This window comes from Pogona vitticeps, chromosome 4 (assembly GCF_051106095.1).
Source record: "Pogona vitticeps strain Pit_001003342236 chromosome 4, PviZW2.1, whole genome shotgun sequence".
NCBI lineage: Eukaryota > Metazoa > Chordata > Lepidosauria > Squamata > Agamidae > Pogona > Pogona vitticeps.
The window spans coordinates 206,349,513-206,367,975 of record NC_135786.1 but is presented as its reverse complement, the minus strand read 5'-3'; the positions used below and the strand labels follow the sequence as shown (position 1 = coordinate 206,367,975).

The following is an 18,463-nucleotide window of genomic DNA, read 5'->3' as shown; positions in this document are numbered from 1 at the left end:
GTAATGTGGGCATGATAGTGTGTAGCAATATCAGACCATTTCCTGATGTTTTGAATCATAGATACAGAAGCACAATATTCCACATTCATAGATATTTGTGTCTTACAATACAGGTATTTGCTTATTTTGACCTTCTAGTATTTAAAACAGAAATGCATCACTATATTTCAAGCAGAGGAGGCATCCTTGGCAAAGAAAAGCCTTATTCAGGATAATGGCTTTGCCAAAAACTTATCCCATGAGAATTTTAAACATTCTCAATCAACATGAGAGCACAGAAATTCTGACTAAAAAGAATACTTGAAAAGGAGAAATCTCAGAGGCATGATCATGGGAGAAGTTTAGAATTCTTGTGTTTACCTTACTTATGAGAAAGCTACACATGCATCCCTTGTTTTTCATTGTACAATCATCTCTTGGGAATTGGGTTAAAGCTTAGGGAATATCAGAAGGTAATTCCTTCCGCAGAGCTTTTCAGACCAGGAAATGTGGGCAGCCAGCGGAGCTGAAGAGGGATGAAGAGTACAGTAGTGTAATACAGTAGGATCCCTCTGTTTGTAGAATCAATATCCACTGATTCACTTATTCATGGTCTGAAAATATTAAAATATTAAAAGAAAACAATCAGGACATGACATTCTACCAGTATTTCAACCTCAAAAGTGTGAGTCATCCTCTCCTTCTGCATCAGCTCAAGTGATCACATTTCTGAACTCATGTGAAAGGATCCCATTTTGAAAAAGTAGAAGCCCCAGTTGTGGAGGGTGAAAACTTAAAGATTTGGTAGGGAGATCCCAGGTTGATTAGCCTTTACTTTTGCATCATGCAATCAACCAGAAAGAATGTGACCCAGCTGGCCTCAAACCCATAATATTTCCCACATTTTTAATCAATGTGGTCACCCTCTTACTGTCTTGGGAATCTCTGCTGAAGAAACAGCCTACAGAAGACCTAGGAAGCGCCTTGCTAGGTTCAAAATAGGGAGAGATTGAGGGAGAAGACAAAGCCTTGCATTCCGCAGAGTGCCTGAACTCGGATAGACAAGCCTCATTAGCTATCTGGTTTAACCCTTCCCTTCCTAGAAGTACTGCAAGTTTAGAACACATCCAGCATTTAGTTCTCATGCACTTTAGCTTGCTTAGGGAACAGTGAAGGGTGATCTAAATTACTGACCAAAAACATCTGGAGTGCCACACATGCTCCAAAATGTGCCAAAAACGTTCCATTATACAGTGCCTGTATACAACATAATTGGGATCTCCTGAATCAGCTGCATGAAATATTTCTCTTTGCACTAGTCCAATAACTGAGAAATACTTAGCATAACAAATGTACTGAATAAGAAAGACTGTGAGAGCAAATGAATTAACATGGTTGCTTCTTTTACTTCTTGTCAAAAAGAATGATGGAATTATTTCAATCAAGCTTTGAAATATGGAAAAGATGAGACTTGCATAGAACATCAGTCCATTTCTGACAACTTGTGAAGAATTAAAATTCACATACTTCATCCCTCTAACAAAGGATATCATGAGAACAGGAAATAGTACCACATTAATGTCATCTCCTGATAAGCATTATGGCATGAATGAGAAAAGATCCTCATTGAAACTGTACTTGATAGGACCTTCAGACTACAATTATATTGTTCACTCCACAGATAGGAGGGAACAGTGGGTGCGTTAAAACTTCATGCAACGCCTACCCAAATTAGTGACACAAGATGAAAACATAGCAAAGTAGTTTAGCAAAACAGAATCTTAGGAGTGGAAGAAAATAAAGGCTTCCCCTGTAGTTTCTGTTTTTAATTTAAATAAAAATACTGAATATATATACAGCATTTGTCACTTATGGCTCTATTATGGCACTTTTTTGTCCAGAAAGCAATGGGGTGAATAAATGGAATTCCAAAAGTGGTATTTTATCTACTAGGAAGTTAAAAGAAGCTTTTCCAGAATTTTTGTACTGGAAAAAGAAGTCAACAAGATGATCTTATGTTTGACAGGAGAGGTGTGGCAGGTTTTCACCTATGAGAAATAGAGTGGCAAACAAATGTGCCCTTATTTTTCTCCTCTGTGGTTTTCACAGATGGGAAAAGTTAACTGGCAGCCATGCTGGGTGTGGAATTCTTTGAATTGTACAGGTAGTTAAAACAGAGTAATGTCCACATCTTTTGCAGTTTAGTGTAGCCAAAATAAGTTTTATCCAGAGGCAATATCAACTAGTCAGCTCATGACAACATCACTTCCTCATACAGCCAATTAAACTTGAGTAGCTGCTGGCACCATAAACCATGTAAATATGAAGACATGTAAGAATATTATAAGCCACAGCAGAATATTTTCTGTCCTCAATTTGAAATGTTACTTTTGCTAGCATTCACATTTCCTCAATCACTGATGTGTAATAAATGAGGTTTTGTGACTCCTGCTTTTTCAATATATCCCTGCTTGACACATAATATAAAAAATGGCTTCTGCCTCTCTCTCTCTCTCTCTCTCTCTCTCTCTCTCTCTGTGTGTGTGTGTGTGTTTATATGTGTGTGAAGTCAGAATATGCATACAATAAATACTACATGTGAAAGAATTGGTGTCACTCCAGCATGAAGGATCCCACATATCAAGTCCTTGTTATGCCTTTGGACGGTGTTTTCCCTTAGTGTTGCAAAAGAGTTGATGCAAAAGAGCAGGAATGAACAGTGTCCCCAAAATGGAGGCTGTATATCTGATTCTACCCCACAATAGAATCCACAGGCCATCTAGCTTCATAAAGTTATTTGTACTGTCTCAGAATTCTCCTGCCAGGTTCTCTAGCTGTTCAATGTGCCACCATAGAACTATTAAGCACAACTGGTATCAGGGTCTGCATAGTTGGGCACTTCCCAAAGTCCTCGCCCAGACTGGCCCCCTTCCTCCTGACCCCTCCCTAGTTTTACTTGTCTTCACCTGCATGCATGCAGAATAAACAGAGAATTCCTCTCCATTTAATCTTATGCCTTTCCTGTTGCATTAATTAGCTTAGAAAGGTAGGATAAAGTACGCAGCAAAGAGAATGCTCACTCAGATGGGGTACCAAGGCCGTACCTTTCTGCAAGATTTCTGTACCTAACACCCAAGTGCACACTCTCCTAAAGAAAAGTTCATTTGTGTTACCTTGTTGCTACTCTTTTTTGTATGATTTGATGCAACCACTGCCAGGTCAGCAGCATCTCATTCTCTCAGATTTCAGAGCTGAGATTGTTAATTAGGTCCTCCATTTATGGTACAAGGGAACACTGGATAAAAGGCCTGTGGACATATAGACTGAAATTGCTTGCAGATATATGGCCTATGGGACGTGGTGGCGCCTGGGATGTGGTGGTGCTGTGGGCTAAACCGCAGAAGCCTCTGTGCTACAAGGTCAGAAGACCAAGCAGTCGTAAGATCGAATCCACGTGACAGAGTGAGTGCCCGTCGCTTGTCCCAGCTCCCACCAACCTAGCGATTTGAAAGCATGCAAATGCAAGTAGATAAATAGGGACCACCTCAGTGGGAAGGTAACAGCATTCCGTGTCTAAGTTGCACTGGCCATGTAACCATGGAAGATTGTCTTCGGACAAAACGCTGGCTCTATGGCTTAGAAATGGGGATGAGCACCGCCCCCTAGAGTCGAACACGACTGGACAAAAAATTGTCAAGGGGAAACTTTACCTTTTTATATGGCCTATGGACTGGACTACTGACTTGAGGACTGGCCTGCTTTTGGAATGGTATTGAGGAAATTTTTTATTTGTTTCATACACAGCACAATTGCCTGTTTCCTGTTGGCTTGAAGGGCTGAGGATGCATTCCAGCCTGGACTTTTGCATGATGGCATGAGTGAAAAAGACAGATGCATGACTGGTGTGGCAACAAGGCTCTGGCTAAGCTTGAAGACAATGGAACAATGTGGACAGGCTACAAGAGTGGATACTTCCAGTGGCTCCAGGCCCAGAGTGTACCTTGATAAGATGCTATGGTCACATCACGTGCTGTAGGATAAAGGAGTGATTTACTTTCTGGAAATAAAAAAAGTGGTGCAATGCATTCCCCCCCACCCCAGTTTGCCACCCACCAGCCCAGAACTGAATTTTAGGGGTGAAGGTAAAGAAGCCAGCCAGAATGCAGAAAACTCAAGCGGCATCAGTGAAGCAAGAAACAATTGTTGCCTGGGACTCAGACTCAGCATCACATTCTTTCACACTCACATGCAGATGCTTCTCAGTTCACTTTTCCTTGTCTAATTTTTTCTTTTGCAGAGTTTGGCTGCTCTGCTCTCTCTCTCCCCCCCTCCCCCAGTGAGTTCATGACCCTATTTTACATTTTTCTTTTTGTTTTTCCCATCTGGATTCTCCGCACATTCTCCTGAACCTTCAGAAACCTGTTGCTTGGGGTAGATACATCCTTCTTTAGGCCAAACAGCTGGAACACAGTGAGTTTCGACTAGAGGACTTATGGAAGATTAGGGACAAATGTATCATTTTACAAAGGGCGAACTTTGGCTGGTTTTGCATAACTGTAGTTTCATCTGATATTTAATACAGGTTTGCACTTTTCATTTCATCATTGCATGGTATTGCGTTAGAAATTCATTGATTTTCTTTTGATTTCTTTTATATTGCACCTTCATTTAATAAACCTTATTCTCTGTTTATCTGCTTTCATTTAAATAAATATTTCCATTAATTATACCTGCAAATGGCCTAGTGAGCCCTTTTCAGAGGTGAGCCCTTGTAGTGTCAAAGAAGTATGTCAGGCAAAGGTTGGGAAGGGGGGGGCAGAACTTCTCTGGGCCAGGTGATTTTAGAAATGCACACAAGAGGAGTCTAAGAAAATGGCTCCAGAATTTAGATAAAACCTAGTTATCTAGGTAATATAACAACTTGGGATCCTCAGGATGTTTTCCTCCTTGATGACAGGGGCCAAAATTTACCCAATAGTTTCAGTGATTGCTGCAAACTTCTACTCCAGTTCATATTTGGCATAGTTTTAATTGTATGGCACGTGGGAAGTTTCTTCAGGCTGAACTTGTGAGTTACTTTTCCAAGAATTGTTTTTCCAGGTTATGCACTGCTGCTGCTGCACGATTGTGTGCAGGAAGACAACTTGTGAGTTAGGATGCTAGCACTCCCTTGCCTTGCTCCAAAGGGCTTGGGGTGCATGTTCAGTCCCCAGTCTCCTCCTGTCAATCCTGGCGTTTTGGTGTACCAGTTTCGCACAACACACAAAGAAACACTGTTGCGCTGAGCCAGTGAACCACTGCACAACTGGGAATGGGTGGAGATAGGTGTTGTTACGTGCCATCAAATTGCCTCTGATGTATGGCGTCCCTATGAATAGAGATCTCCCTAATGACCTGTGCTCAGTCTGTAAATGAAAGGCTCTGCCTTTCTTTATTGAATCAATAAATCTCATATTTGGTCTTTTTCCTTTCCTGCTGCCTTCAACCTTTCCCAACATTATTGCCTTTTTCAGAGAATCTTGCCTTCTCATGATGTGCTCAAAGTAGGATAGCCTCAGTTTTGTCAATTTTTCTTCCAGAGATAGTCGATACTTGATTTGCTGAAGGACCCACTTGTTCATTCTTCCAGCGGTTCTGGGTATCTGGAAAGCTCTCCTCCAGCATCACATTTCAAATGAATCAATATTTTTTTTCCTATCAGCCTTCTTCACTATTGAGCTTTCTTCAAACATAATGATGGGGAATACAATAGTATGGATAATCTTGGTCTCCAGTGACACATCCTTACACTTAATGTGCCTTTCTAATTCCTTCACAGCTGCCCTTCTAAGTCTCGGCTTTCTGATTTCTTAGCTGCAGTCTCCATTAGAACTGATGATTGAACCAAGGTATACAACATCTTTCACTCTTTCAATTTCTTCATTGTCAGCATTAAAGTTTTGTAGGTCTTTTGTAGTCATGATTTTTGTTTTAATGTTCAACTGCAGTTCTGCTTTGTCACTTCCTGCTTTCACTTTCACTAAAAGTCATTTCAGGTTATTGCTGCTTTCTGCTAGTAGGATTATATCATCTATACATCTTAAGCTAAGTTTAATAATTTAAGTTTAATTACTTTATTAATTTTTATAACTAAGTTTAAGGTAGGTGCTCAAACTTTAAAGCTACCTCAGAAAGAAAAATGAAGCATTTTCTCCTCCAGTCCTTTTTTCCCTGAGATTTCTTTCCCTATCTGGAGACCTAGGGAAGCATACCAGTCTCCTGAGACTTCAGCTAGTGCCCTGAAATCTGGCTACCTTAATCACTGCAGTTCTTTCATAATCTCATCCTGACTGTAAGCTCTCCATGTGCAACATGGCACCTCATGCATTATTCCTAGAGAAGATACCAGGATCAAAACTCCAGTTTTATTCCCTTGGGCCTGTCTGATTTCTCTTGGCTTCACAACACATCCCTTCTCTCCTGAATTGATCTCTATCTCTTCACTGCTTAGCTGCGAATCTCTCTAGCCTTTCAGCAACTTGCTTCAGCTTAGTCATCTTGACTTCTCAATTGCTGCACTGTGGCCTATGTCCAACTACATGCCCTCCAAGGCTAATAGCAATGCCTACCTGACATCATTTGTTGCCTGTGGCAAGGGATATAGCAGCATCCCAGTTTGCATACAGAATATAGCTTCTTCCACCACATCAGATGGGCCAGTTTAATTTAAGGGGCTGAAGACAGGTTTTGTGTCAGCTACTGTGGCCTGTTCTTTAACACAAGGGAACAGCAGACAGATTCCTGATGAAGAGCCAGAAGCCTGCCACCACTGTTCCCCAGCAACTGCTATTTGAGAGGGGTCCATCCCACTCTGCCTAATGATAGGGCTGGCCTTGTTAACTTGGAAGATTCTGAATCAGTTGTCAATGGTCCTTTTTCTGTACCCTCAATATAACGTGTTGTTAAAATACCAACTTCTATTTTTTTAAAAAAGTTAAATTCTACTTCCTGCAACTGTAGAGATAAACTTGAATAAAAATCTAGTGCTCCAGGGCATGTTTCAAAGCCTGTTAATTCTTTATCCTATTTATTGTTTCAAATGTGGTGGCTGCTTTCAACACATTTATCAAACTGAGATAATCTCTTTTATTCAGTATATCTATGAGATGTCCTAGTGATTTATAGAGCTGAACATTAAGCCCAGAAGACTCAATAAAATGTGGTTGTTATAGTTTAAGCAATTAATTGAAAATTGTAAACATGTGATAGATTGTAGTCTTATTTTTTAAAAAAATAGTTTGGTATAGCAAATATTGAGCTATTTTCCTTTTGAAATATGCAACAATATTAAGTAAATCACTATTATACTCAAGATCTACCAGCTACAGTAAGAGCCTTTAAGAAGTAGTGGCAGCTCTTTTTGGCCAGGATATGACCACACATGCCAGTGGTCTAAAATACACATGAGAACTGAATACACAATGTCAGTTTTTATATGGTATTCTTCCTGTTTCTATTTCTTCTCCCCAGCTCTCAGACTGGGTGGTCTTAAGATCCAGTGACCATTCAGCCCATGTGGCTGTGGCTCCGCTTCAATCCAGTGGTAGATAAGTGTTGCATTTCTCAGTCCATTAGTATTACAGGTTTGCCTTCATAATACCAAATGAGTGAGAAAGCTAACTGTGAATTAAAAAAAAATGCTAATTGGATTAGTGAGTTGAGTCCATCTTGTGGTTGGAGTGCTGGTAAAGTGCCATTTTTCTTGAAGTGGAAAAAAATATTCCTTGATTGTTGTCTGGATTCTTTAGGGGCCATTGACAGGAAGACAATCTATCTACCCCTGGAAAGGTCTCAAGAGTGTTTCATAGGAGGAGGCCTGGTGCAAAGGGTATTGTTAAAATCCTGTCTTCCCTGCCCACCATGTTGCCTCAGCCTAGCCCTAATAGACATTAATCTTTTTATCTATTATTCCCCATTGGAATGCATTGAATCCATTTAATGCGTTCCAATGGGGACAAATTGTCGTCGTTTTGCTAAAATTGCCCATAGGATCAGCATGGATCAGCTGTTAAAATTGCTGTCTTGCGAAAATCAGTCCTGAAAACTGTTTTGCGAGTCACGGATTTAGCTGTCAAAATCGTCGTCTTGCGAAAATTGGTCCCCCCAAAAAAAGTCTTGCAAAGCATGGTCCGAAACATCGAATAGTGAAAATTGCCCATACGAAACACTGTTTTGTGATGCGCTACAGCAATCACAAAAACTCATCACCATGCGGATTCGTTGTTTTGCAAGGTAATCGTCTAGCGGGGCACCACTGTAATTCATTTCCCCAATACCTAATGAATAGTTATTTGAATAACAAATAGTTTGTGAGATATAGACCTATGAGTTTCCAACATATATCTGTGTGTAACAATTCTATTCCACCCAACTGAGTTGTCAAGGAACTCAATTTTAGTTTTGAAAGTTTAATTTGTATTGGTCTGGAGAAGTGGAAGCTGCTTACCCACCTAACAATTTTTTTTTAAATTTTATTTATTTAAACTAATTTTCTAACATACAGAAACCATACTAAAAAAGGAAAAAGACAAGAGAAAAAAAAACACTAAGCCAAGTAATCAAAAAAGAGGGGGGAAAAAAACAACTTGGCTAAACCCTCTATTTAAAGTAAACCCTCCCCCCTTTGGAGTCAAAGATTCCAGCCTCGTTGACCCCTCTACTCTCCCTATATCGATTTGCAATATATACTAAATGATCATACATATATCATAAATTTTGCCCTACACTCCTGTCTTCTTCTGGGCCCAAGAGTATTTTAGTCCCCAGCTTTGTTTTACATAATCTCTTGGCTGTTCCCGCAATGCTTCTGATAGAGTGTCCAACTCTGCCATGTCCCATAGCTTTTTTAACAGCTCTTCTATCGTCGGAACCTCTTCCGTTTTCCATTTTTTGACCCAGAGTAATCTAGCTGCTGTGAGTATATACATGAGACAATGCTTTAATTTATTATTATTTACTCTTGAAATGACATTCAGTGATGCCATTTCAGGTTTTATATCTAACTTCTGCTGAGTAATTTCTCTTGCTAGATCCCATACCTGTGTCCAAAAGATTTTGACCTTTTCACATGTCCACCACATATGATAGTAAGCTCCTACATTTTTTTTTACACTTCCAACATGTATTGCTATTACCCTCTGACATTTTTGCTAATCTTACAGGTGTATAGTGCCATCTATAAAACATTTTGAGTATATTTTCTCTTAAGTTTACTGGCTTAAAGATCTTATAGCTTTCTTTCCACATTTTAGTCCAGTCATCAAGGTCCACATTGTACCCAAAAATTTTTGCCCATTTTATCATTGTCTCTTTCACCCTCTCATCCTCTAGCTCATATTCTAATAGATATGTATACATTTTCTTAATTATTCCTTCGTTCGTGTATAACCACAGTCTGTCCACCTGGACTTTGCCCTCGCCCACCTAACAAATTTATTGCCGGTATACTCTTATACAAAAGGGAATAATCTGTCTCGTCCATAAGGTCCATAAAGGAGAAATCGTAATGTATCTTAAATTTCCTGTCGAAAGCACCAAGAAAAGAATTCATGCATCACAGAACAGCGTCAATATTGTAAAAAATTGGTAATTCCCTTATAATTAGCAGAGTATAATATAAAAAACAAACAGCTACAACACAAGGAAAACATGAAGGAAAGAACAGATAAAAAAAATCCAAGCTTCCACCCAGTCCTTTTGTTTCACAGTGAAACAAAAGCCCTTTGCATATGGATATAGATTTAGATATAGATACAGATATAAAGTGACAAGTATAACAGAAAAACATTTTGACATATGGTTGATCTTCAGTTACAATCAGAAGAGCAAAAAGAATAAAAGAAGGAAATGAGGATTTAGCCTCCCATGCAGCCAAATTGTCGGGGGGGGGGGCAGAGGAGAAAATTACATATCTGCTCTGATTGATGAAGAGAAAGGAATAGCAAGCAGGACAAACAGGAAGAGGGGAGGGGAAGCCAGAGGCATAAGAAAATAACTTTGCTAATTAGTGGGAAAAGATAAAATCCATTTTAGATCTTAAAACCTCCTGATATCCAGTGTTTCAAAGCTTGCAAGATTATTAATTTCTCCAACAAAATATTACCTTGGATAGGAAGAAAATTAACTTTGGTTTCAACTTTATATATTCATAAGTGGATATAAAGCCAGCTAAAGCCAGGGAAGTAATGCCCATTAAATAGAATGAGACTTATTTCTGAGACGATAGGAATACAATTGTCTTGTCAAGTTTTTTTTTAATGCTAAGCTTGAAAGTTAGGCTTGTGAATGTATTTATTTACCTGTATGCATTTATGACTTGTATCTGTGTGTTTAGTCGTTTAGTCGTGTCCGACTCTTCGTGACCCCATGGACCAGAGCACGCCAGGCCCTCCTGTCTTCTACTGCCTCCCGGAGTTGTGTCAGGTTCATGTTGGTTGCTTCGCAGACACTGTCCAGCCATCTCATCCTCGGTCGTCCCCTTCTCCTCTTGCCATCACACTTTCCCAACATCAGGGTCTTTTCCAGGGAGTCTTTTCTTCTCATTAGATGGCCAAAGTACTGGAGCCTCAGCTTCAGGATCTGTCCTTCCAGTGAGCACTCAGGGTTGATTTCCTTTAGAACTGATAGGTTTGTTCTCCTTGCAGTCCAGGGGATTCTCAAGAGCCTCCTCCAGCACCACAATTCAAAGGCATCAATTCTTCGGCGGTCTGCTTTCTTTATGGTCCAGCTCTCACTTCCATACATCACGACAGGAAAAACCATAGCTTTGACTATTCGGACTTTTGTTGGCAAGGTGATGTCTCTGCTTTTCAAGATGCTGTCCAGATTTGTCATCGCTTTCCTCCCAAGAAGAAGGCGCCTTTTAATTTCAGGGCTGCTGTCTCCATCTGCAGTGATCATGGAGCCCAGGAAGATAAAATTTGACACTGCCTCCATATCTTCCCCTTCTATTTCCCAGGAGGTGATGGGACCAGTGGCCATGATCTTAGTTTTTTTGATGTTGAGTTTCAGACCGTTTTTTGCACTCTCCTCTTTCACTCTCATTACAAGGTTCTTTAATTCCTCCTCACTTTCTGCCATCAGAGTGGTATCATCTGCATATCGGAGGTTGTTGATATTTCTTCCGGCAATCTTAATTCCGGCTTGGGTTTCTTCCAGTCCAGCCTTCCGCATGATGTATTCTGCATATAAGTTAAATAAGCTGGGGGACAATATACAGCCTTGCCGTGCTCCTTTCCCAATTTTGAACCACTCAGTTGTTCCATGACCAGTTCTAACTGTTGCTTCCTGTCCCACATATAGGTTTCTCAGGAGACAGATAAAGTGGTCAGGCACTCCCATTTCTTTAAGAACTTGCCATAGTTTGCTGTGGTCCACACAGTCAAAGGCTTTCGCATAGTCAATGAAGCAGAAGTAGATATTTTTCTGGAACTCTCTGGCTTTCTCCATAATCCAGCGCAAGTTAGCAATTTGGTCTCGAGTTCCTCTGCCTCTTCGGAATCCAGCTTGTACTTCTGGGAGTTCTCGGTCCACATACTGCTGAAGCCTACCTTGTAGGATTTTGAGCATAACCTTGCTAGCGTGCGAAATGAGTGCAATTGTACGGTAGTTGGAGCATTCTTTGGCACTGCCTTTCTTTGGGATTGGGATGTAGACTGATCTTTTCCAATCCTCTGGCCACTGTTGAGTTTTCCAAACTTGCTGGCATATTGAATGTAGCACCTTAACAGCATCATCTTTCAAGATTTTAAATAGTTCAACTGGAATGCCATCACCTCCACTGGCCTTGTTGTTAGCCAGGCTTTCTAAGGCCCACTTGACTTCGCTCTCCAGGATGTCTGGCTCAAGGTCAGCAACTACATTGTCTGGGTTGTCCGGGATATCCACATCTTTCTGATATAATTCCTCTGTGTATTCTTGCCACCTCTTCTTGACGTCTTCTGCTTCTGTTAGGTCCCTCCCATTTTTGTCTTTTATCATGTTCATCTTTGCGCAAAATGTTCCTCTAATATGTCCAGTTTTCCTGAACAGATCTCTGGTCTTTCCTTTTCTGTTATCTTCCTCTATTTCTTTGCATTGTTCATTTAAGAAGGCCCTTTTGTCTCTCCTTGCTATTCTTTGGAAGTCTGAATTCAATTTTCTGTAACTTTCCCTATCTCCCTTGCATTTTGTTTCCCTTCTCCTCTCTGCTATTTCTAAGGCCTCGTTGGACAGCCACTTTGCTTTCTTGCATTTCCTTTTCTTTGGGATGGTTTTCGTTGCTGCCTCCTGGACAATGTTACGAGCCTCTATCCAAAGTTCTTCAGGCACTCTGTCCACCAAATCTAGTTCCTTAAATCTGTTCTTTACTTCCACTGTGTATTCATAAGGGATTTGGTTTAGATTATACCAGAGTGGCCCAGTGGTTTTTCCTAATCTCTTCAGTCTAAGCTTGAATTTTGCTATGAGAAGCTGATGATCAGAACCGCAGTCAGCTCCAGGTCTTGTTTTTGCTGACTGTATAGAGCTTCTCCATCTTTGGCTGCAGAGAATATAATCAATCTGATTTCGATATTGCCCATCTGGTGATTTCCATGTATAGAGTCGCCTCTTGTGTTGTTGGAAGAGTGTTTGTGATGACCAGCTTATTCTCTTGACAAAACTCTATTAGCCTTTGTCCTGCTTCGTTCTGAACTCCAAGGTCAAACTTCCCTGTTGTTCCTTTTATCTCTTGGCTCCCTACTTTAGCATTCCAGTCCCCTAGAATGAGAAGAACATCTTTCTTTGGTGTCAGTTCTAGAAGATGTTGTAAATCTTCATAGAATTGTTCAATTTCAGTCTCCTCAGCAATGCTGGTTGGTGCATAAACTTGGATTATTGTGATGTTGAATGGTCTGCCTTGGATTCGTATTGACATCATTCTGTCATTTTTGAGATTGTATCCCATTACAGCTTTTCCCACTCTTTTGTTGACTATGAGGGCTACTCCATTCCTTCTACGGGATTCTTGCCCACAATAGTAGATATGATAATCATCTGAGCTGAATTCGCCCATTCCTGTCCATTTTAGTTCACTGATGCCCAGGATGTCGATGTTTATTCTTGCCATCTCCTGTTTGACCACCTCCAGCTTCCCAATGTTCATAGATCTTACATTCCAGGTTCCTATGCAGTATTTTTCTTTGCAGCATTGGATTTTCCTTTCACTTCCAGGCACGTCCACAGCTGAGCGTCCTTTCGGCTTTGGCCCAACCACTTCATTAGCTCTGGAGCTACTTGTACTTGTCCTCCGCTCTTCCTCAGTAGCATGTTGGACGCCTTCCGACCTGAGGGGCCCATCTTCCAGCGTCATATCTTTTAGCCTTTTGTTTCTGATCATGGGGCGTTCTTGGCAAAGATACTGGAGTGGCTTGCCATTTCCTACTCCAGGTGGATTGCGTTTAGTCGGAACTCTCCACTATGTCCTGTCCGTCTTGGGTGTCCCTGCACGGCATAGCCCATAGTTTCTCTGAGTTACTGAAGCCCCTTCGCCACGACAAGGCAGCAATCCATGAAGAAGATGACTTGTATCTACATTTTACCTTTTGCTGGGTTTCCAAAGTAAAGTTATTTAACACTAAAAGAAGATTTGGTGCAGTAGATAATGCTTTTGGCTGTCTCATTTCCAGGAATTGTATTTAATTCCAGGGAAGCTATCTTATGAAATTGAGCCGCATCATATCAGCATATTGCAAAAACATTAAATAATAATAACATCCAGAGAAGCAACACTCCCATCAATTAAACTTTATGGTATAAAATGATAAATTATTCAGTCTACTATTGGGAGCTATTGGGATTCCGTATCAAATACAGTATTGCGAGGACAGAGCAATACACTTAGTCTAATATACAAATACAGTATTCAATACAAATTCACTTCCTCTATGGCCACACATGTCTAAGAGCACTTATGTACTATGGTAGGCACTAAATCTAAAATTACAATGTTTATGAAGCTAAGCTCCATTTCCATATTTTATAGTCAAATGTGAAGCTCCAGGGGTAAGTAACCAGGGTCCAAGATATCCCTGCAGTTCTTGTTTCATTGCAGTGAGCTTGCTGAAGATTCATTGACGGGGGCCATTGCCACTTTGCACTTGAAAGAACTTGAAGCAACATGTTGCAAATTGAGAGTGGATGTATTTTGATTGCCATTGCTGCTTATCAATGTACATGTTGATACTATCAATATAATTACCAGCAAGTCTATGCTTGACTTAGGGCAGAACTTTATAATACACATATCATTTGAAATATGGAGGAGAGCATTGTGGAGATACTGTAAACTGCTCAGATAAGGAATTAGTGACTCCTAGATCAAATCAAGCCTGAATTTTCTCTGAATGCAAAAGTGATGAAACTGAGGCTATCTTACTTTAGGCACATCATGAGAAGGGTTTGCTGGAAAAGACAATAGCACTAGAACAAGTTGAAGGCAGTAGGAAAAGAGGAAGACCAGCTGTGAGATGGATTGACTCCGTTGTTGTTTAATCGTTAAGGTGTGTCCGACTCTTTGTGACCCCATGGACCAGAGCATGCCAGGCCCTCCTGTCTTCCACTGCCTCCCGGATTTGGGTCAAATTCATGTTGGTTGCTTCGATGACACTGTCCATCCATCTCATCCTCTGTCGTTCCCTTCTCCTCTTGCCTTCACACTTTCCCAACATCAGGGTGTTTTCCATGGAGTTTTCTCCTCTCATGAGGTGACCATAGTATTAGAGCGTCAGCTTCGGGATCTGTCCTTCCAGTGAGCACTCAGGGTTGATCTCCTTCAGAATGGAGATTTCCTTCAGAATATTGACTCCATAAAGGCCTTTATTTTCCAAGAACTGAGCAAGGCTATTGAAAATTAGAAGTTTTGGAAGTCACTCATTCACAGCCTTCAGCTGTTTTGGACTTCAACTCCAAGAAGTCCCAGTCTGCATGTTTAGTGGTAAGGGATTCTGGAAGTAGAAATTCAAAATACTGTAGCTGGAAGACCAAATGGTGACAAATCTTGTCATAGCACAGGAGCTAATTTACTCTCAATATCTGTATTTCTTTTACTGCTGCTGTGAAGTGTCATCTTACATACATTTGTGCTGCATAGACTGTTTTTTGTATGCCACCTCTAATATTCACATGTGCGTGCATGCACACACATGCAACACAGGATCATACTCCATGTGTAGGCATCTTTCAGTCTCGAGAGACTATGGTAATGTGCTGTTTGACGGTGACAATCCCTTCCACACAGAAGACAAATTCAATCTGATCCCTGCCCAGCTCCTTGATTTTGCTGGTTGGGACTGCCTCTTTGCCTTGGCCAGCTGACCAAGTGTCTGTTCAGATTGGGAGAGGCCATGCTGTATCACTTGCCTCCAGGCTGAGTGCTCAGATGCCAAGGTTTCCCATCTGTTGAGGTCCATTCCTAAGGCCTTCAGATCCCACTTGTAGATATCCTTGTATAGCAGCTGTGGTCTCCCTTTGGAGAGCCTTCCCTGCACCAATTCTTCATACAGGAGATCTTTTGGAATCCGACCAGCAGCCATTCTCATGACATGCCCAAGCCAATGAAGACATCACTGTTTCAGTAATGTATACATGCTAAAAATTCCAGCTCATTCTAGGACTACTCTAGTTGGAACTTTGTCCTGCCAGGTGATACCAAAAATGTGTTGAAGACAGTGCATATGGAATGTGTTCAGCTTCCTCTCCTGCTGTGCAGAAAGGGTCCAGGACTCACTGCAGTACAGGAGTGTACTCAGGACACAGGGTCTGTAGACCTGGATCTTGGTTTATGCTGTCAGCTTCTTATTAAGCCATACTCTCTTTGTAAGTCTAGAGAACATGGTAGCTGCTTTGCCAATGCATTTATCCAGCTCCACATCTAGAGAGAGTGTGTCAGAGATCATTGAGCCAAGGTACACAAAATCATGAACAAAGTCCAGTTCTTGTGTAGAGATGGTAATAGAGGGAGGTGAGTCCATGCCCTGGCTCATGACTTGTGTTTTCTTCAGGCTGATTGTTAATCCAAAATCTTGGCAGACCTTACTAAAACGGTTCATCAGTTGTTGGAGCTCTTCAGCAGAATAGGCAACAACAGCTGCATTATAGGTGAAGAGGAAGTCCCGCATGCATTTCAGATGGACTTTGGTCTTCACTCTCAGTCTAGAGAGATTAAAGAGCTTTTCATCTGATCTAGTCTGGAGATAGACACCTTCTGTTGCAGTTCCAAAAGTGTGCTTCAGCATAACAGCAAAACCAAAAAAACCCAGGGTTGATGTGAGAACACTGTTTCACTCTACTTCAGATGTCAAAGGCATCTGATGTTGAGCCATCAAAAACTATAGTGCCCTTCATTTCCTCATGAAAGGACCTGATGATAATAAGGAGTTGAAGTGGACATCCAATCTTGGGAAGTATTTTAAAAAGGTTGTCCCTGCTAACCAAATCAAAGGCCTTTTAAAGATCTTTGAAGGCCACAAAGAATGGCTGTTGTTCTTCCCTACATTTCTCCTGCAACTATCTGAGGGAGAATACCATGTTGGTGGTGGATCTTTTAGCTCAAAATCCACACTGTGATTCTGGATAGACTCTGTCTGCAAGCACCTGGAATCTCTTCAGCACAACACGGGCAAGGAGCTTCCCATATTCCATACATCTGCTAAAGTAGGATCCGGTCTATAAATGCTTATATCATAATAAATTTAGTTAGTGTTTAAGGCACCCAAAACTCTTTCTTGTTTTTGGTGCAGCAGATAAATACAGACACTCTACTTGAAACAGGTGTATTTGAATTATAGCTTTGTAACTTTTTTATTCATCATTTGATAAACTTTGGGAAATTCAGAAGTACTCCTGTCATCCTCTGTACTATTTCTATAGTGCAAGCATTGATTAGCATTGGATTTGATTCAGCAAGATGCTACATGATCAGTGTTCCATTCAACAGGGCTTTTCGGAGCTGTCTTTCATGATGCATCCTCTTAAAAGCCAATCCTGAAGATATGTGGCAGGCTGCTAATGGAGAGGGGACATATGCAGTGTAGTAATGTAGAAGTTTGTGTTTAGAATAATCATTGGTGTTGGTACAAACTAGCTCCCCACATGTTTAATATTGATTTGGTCTTATCTGTATTATTTATTTGTTTGATTAATCTCCTGTGTTTCTCCCAGAACTGTGATCCAAAGTGGCTCTTGGGTTAATGTGTCACAACTGGTGGCATTTTCTATGTTTTAAAAATATTGGTTTTGCATTGTTATTGAAGGGTGATGTGCCTTTCCTGCAAGACAGTGGCTTAGAAAATACAGTTCTTACATTCTGTGACACAAAGCGAAAATCTAGATACTCAGCTGAGAAGCTGGTGTTCTGTACCAGTACTCTTGGCATTTCTTTTTTCCTGACAGCAGGACCTGTCATTTAGATGAAGGATCTTAAAACACTTCTGCTGCCCCAGTAGACAAAGTGACAATTTTCAATGTCTTGTAGGGAAAAAAAACACTGCCATTCTCCTCTTCTGCAGCATTCAGACTGTTCCCCACCCACTCATTCTTATACACGTATAGTCACCCACACTTATTTTTATTCTGCATCTTATCTCTCGCTGTCTGGCTTGTGAATTATATGTCTGCTCTGCTCTTGTGTCTTCTGTCAATGTTATTTGCTCATCACAGGTTGGCCATTTTTCATTGACTGAGACACATATAGCCATCACATTCATATTTCTACATTCCCAAGGCAGAAAATGAAAACTGTGTGTGTTCTTCTGTGAAACAGGATTTAACCCCTTTGCTCTGCTCTCTTGGGTACTTTGAAATGTAAAGGTGTCATGAAATGGCACTGAGCCACTCAAATATATTTTCTGGAAGTGGCAGGTGAAATCTATTATCTCAGTATTCTGTATAATATTACCATTAACATATCATAGTAGGAATGATAGTTGACTCCTAGCTATTCATACTCTGCTACTTGAGATAGGTGAAATGATCAGATCAGTTTATTTTTTAGAAGAATTAAGCCAAATATACTTTTCCCTCCACATTTGGCATGACAAGAACTTGAGCTCCTTCTGATTTCAAGTGGTTGAAGGTGAAGCTAGAATATTCATCCATTCAAGACCAGGATTCTGAATGCTTAACTTTCAAAATTCTGTGTCAGAAGAACTGTATATCCAACCAAAGTGAAGCTAAATTAAGATATTTTTTTCTTGTTTTCTTTTCATTTCTTTCTTTTTCTTTTTTGAAAAGTCTCTAACATCTATATAGCAGACAGATTCTTTCCATGCAGGAAACATCTACTATGCCTAGTGGTTCTGGATGATAGAAAAGGGTGAACATCTCAGTTTCAGATTGATGGCTTTTTAAAACAGCTACTGAAAGTAACAAATTTTTTTAAACCTGAATGAAGTTGATAGTTGCAGCTAGAATAGAATAACTGAATCAG

The 18,463-nt window shown here is 40.5% G+C and overlaps 1 protein-coding gene and 1 long non-coding RNA gene across 3 annotated transcripts in view; one reads left to right on the top strand and one right to left on the bottom strand.

Annotated features, from left to right (window-relative positions):
- LOC144589259 (uncharacterized) overlaps positions 1–18,463 on the top strand; it is a 486,230-nt gene that overhangs the window by 356,455 nt on the left and 111,312 nt on the right. The gene's annotated exons all lie outside the window — the stretch shown is intronic.
- LOC110075902 (uncharacterized) overlaps positions 1–18,463 on the bottom strand; it is a 104,299-nt gene that overhangs the window by 60,818 nt on the left and 25,018 nt on the right. Inside the window, exon 1 of one of the 2 annotated variants that reach the window (XR_012086931.2) lies at positions 361–1,690. The exons of the other annotated variant lie outside the window; for it this stretch is intronic. This is a non-coding gene — a long non-coding RNA (uncharacterized LOC110075902). Of the gene's footprint in view, positions 1–360; positions 1,691–18,463 lie in introns of those variants that run through there. 2 annotated transcript variants of the gene reach the window in all.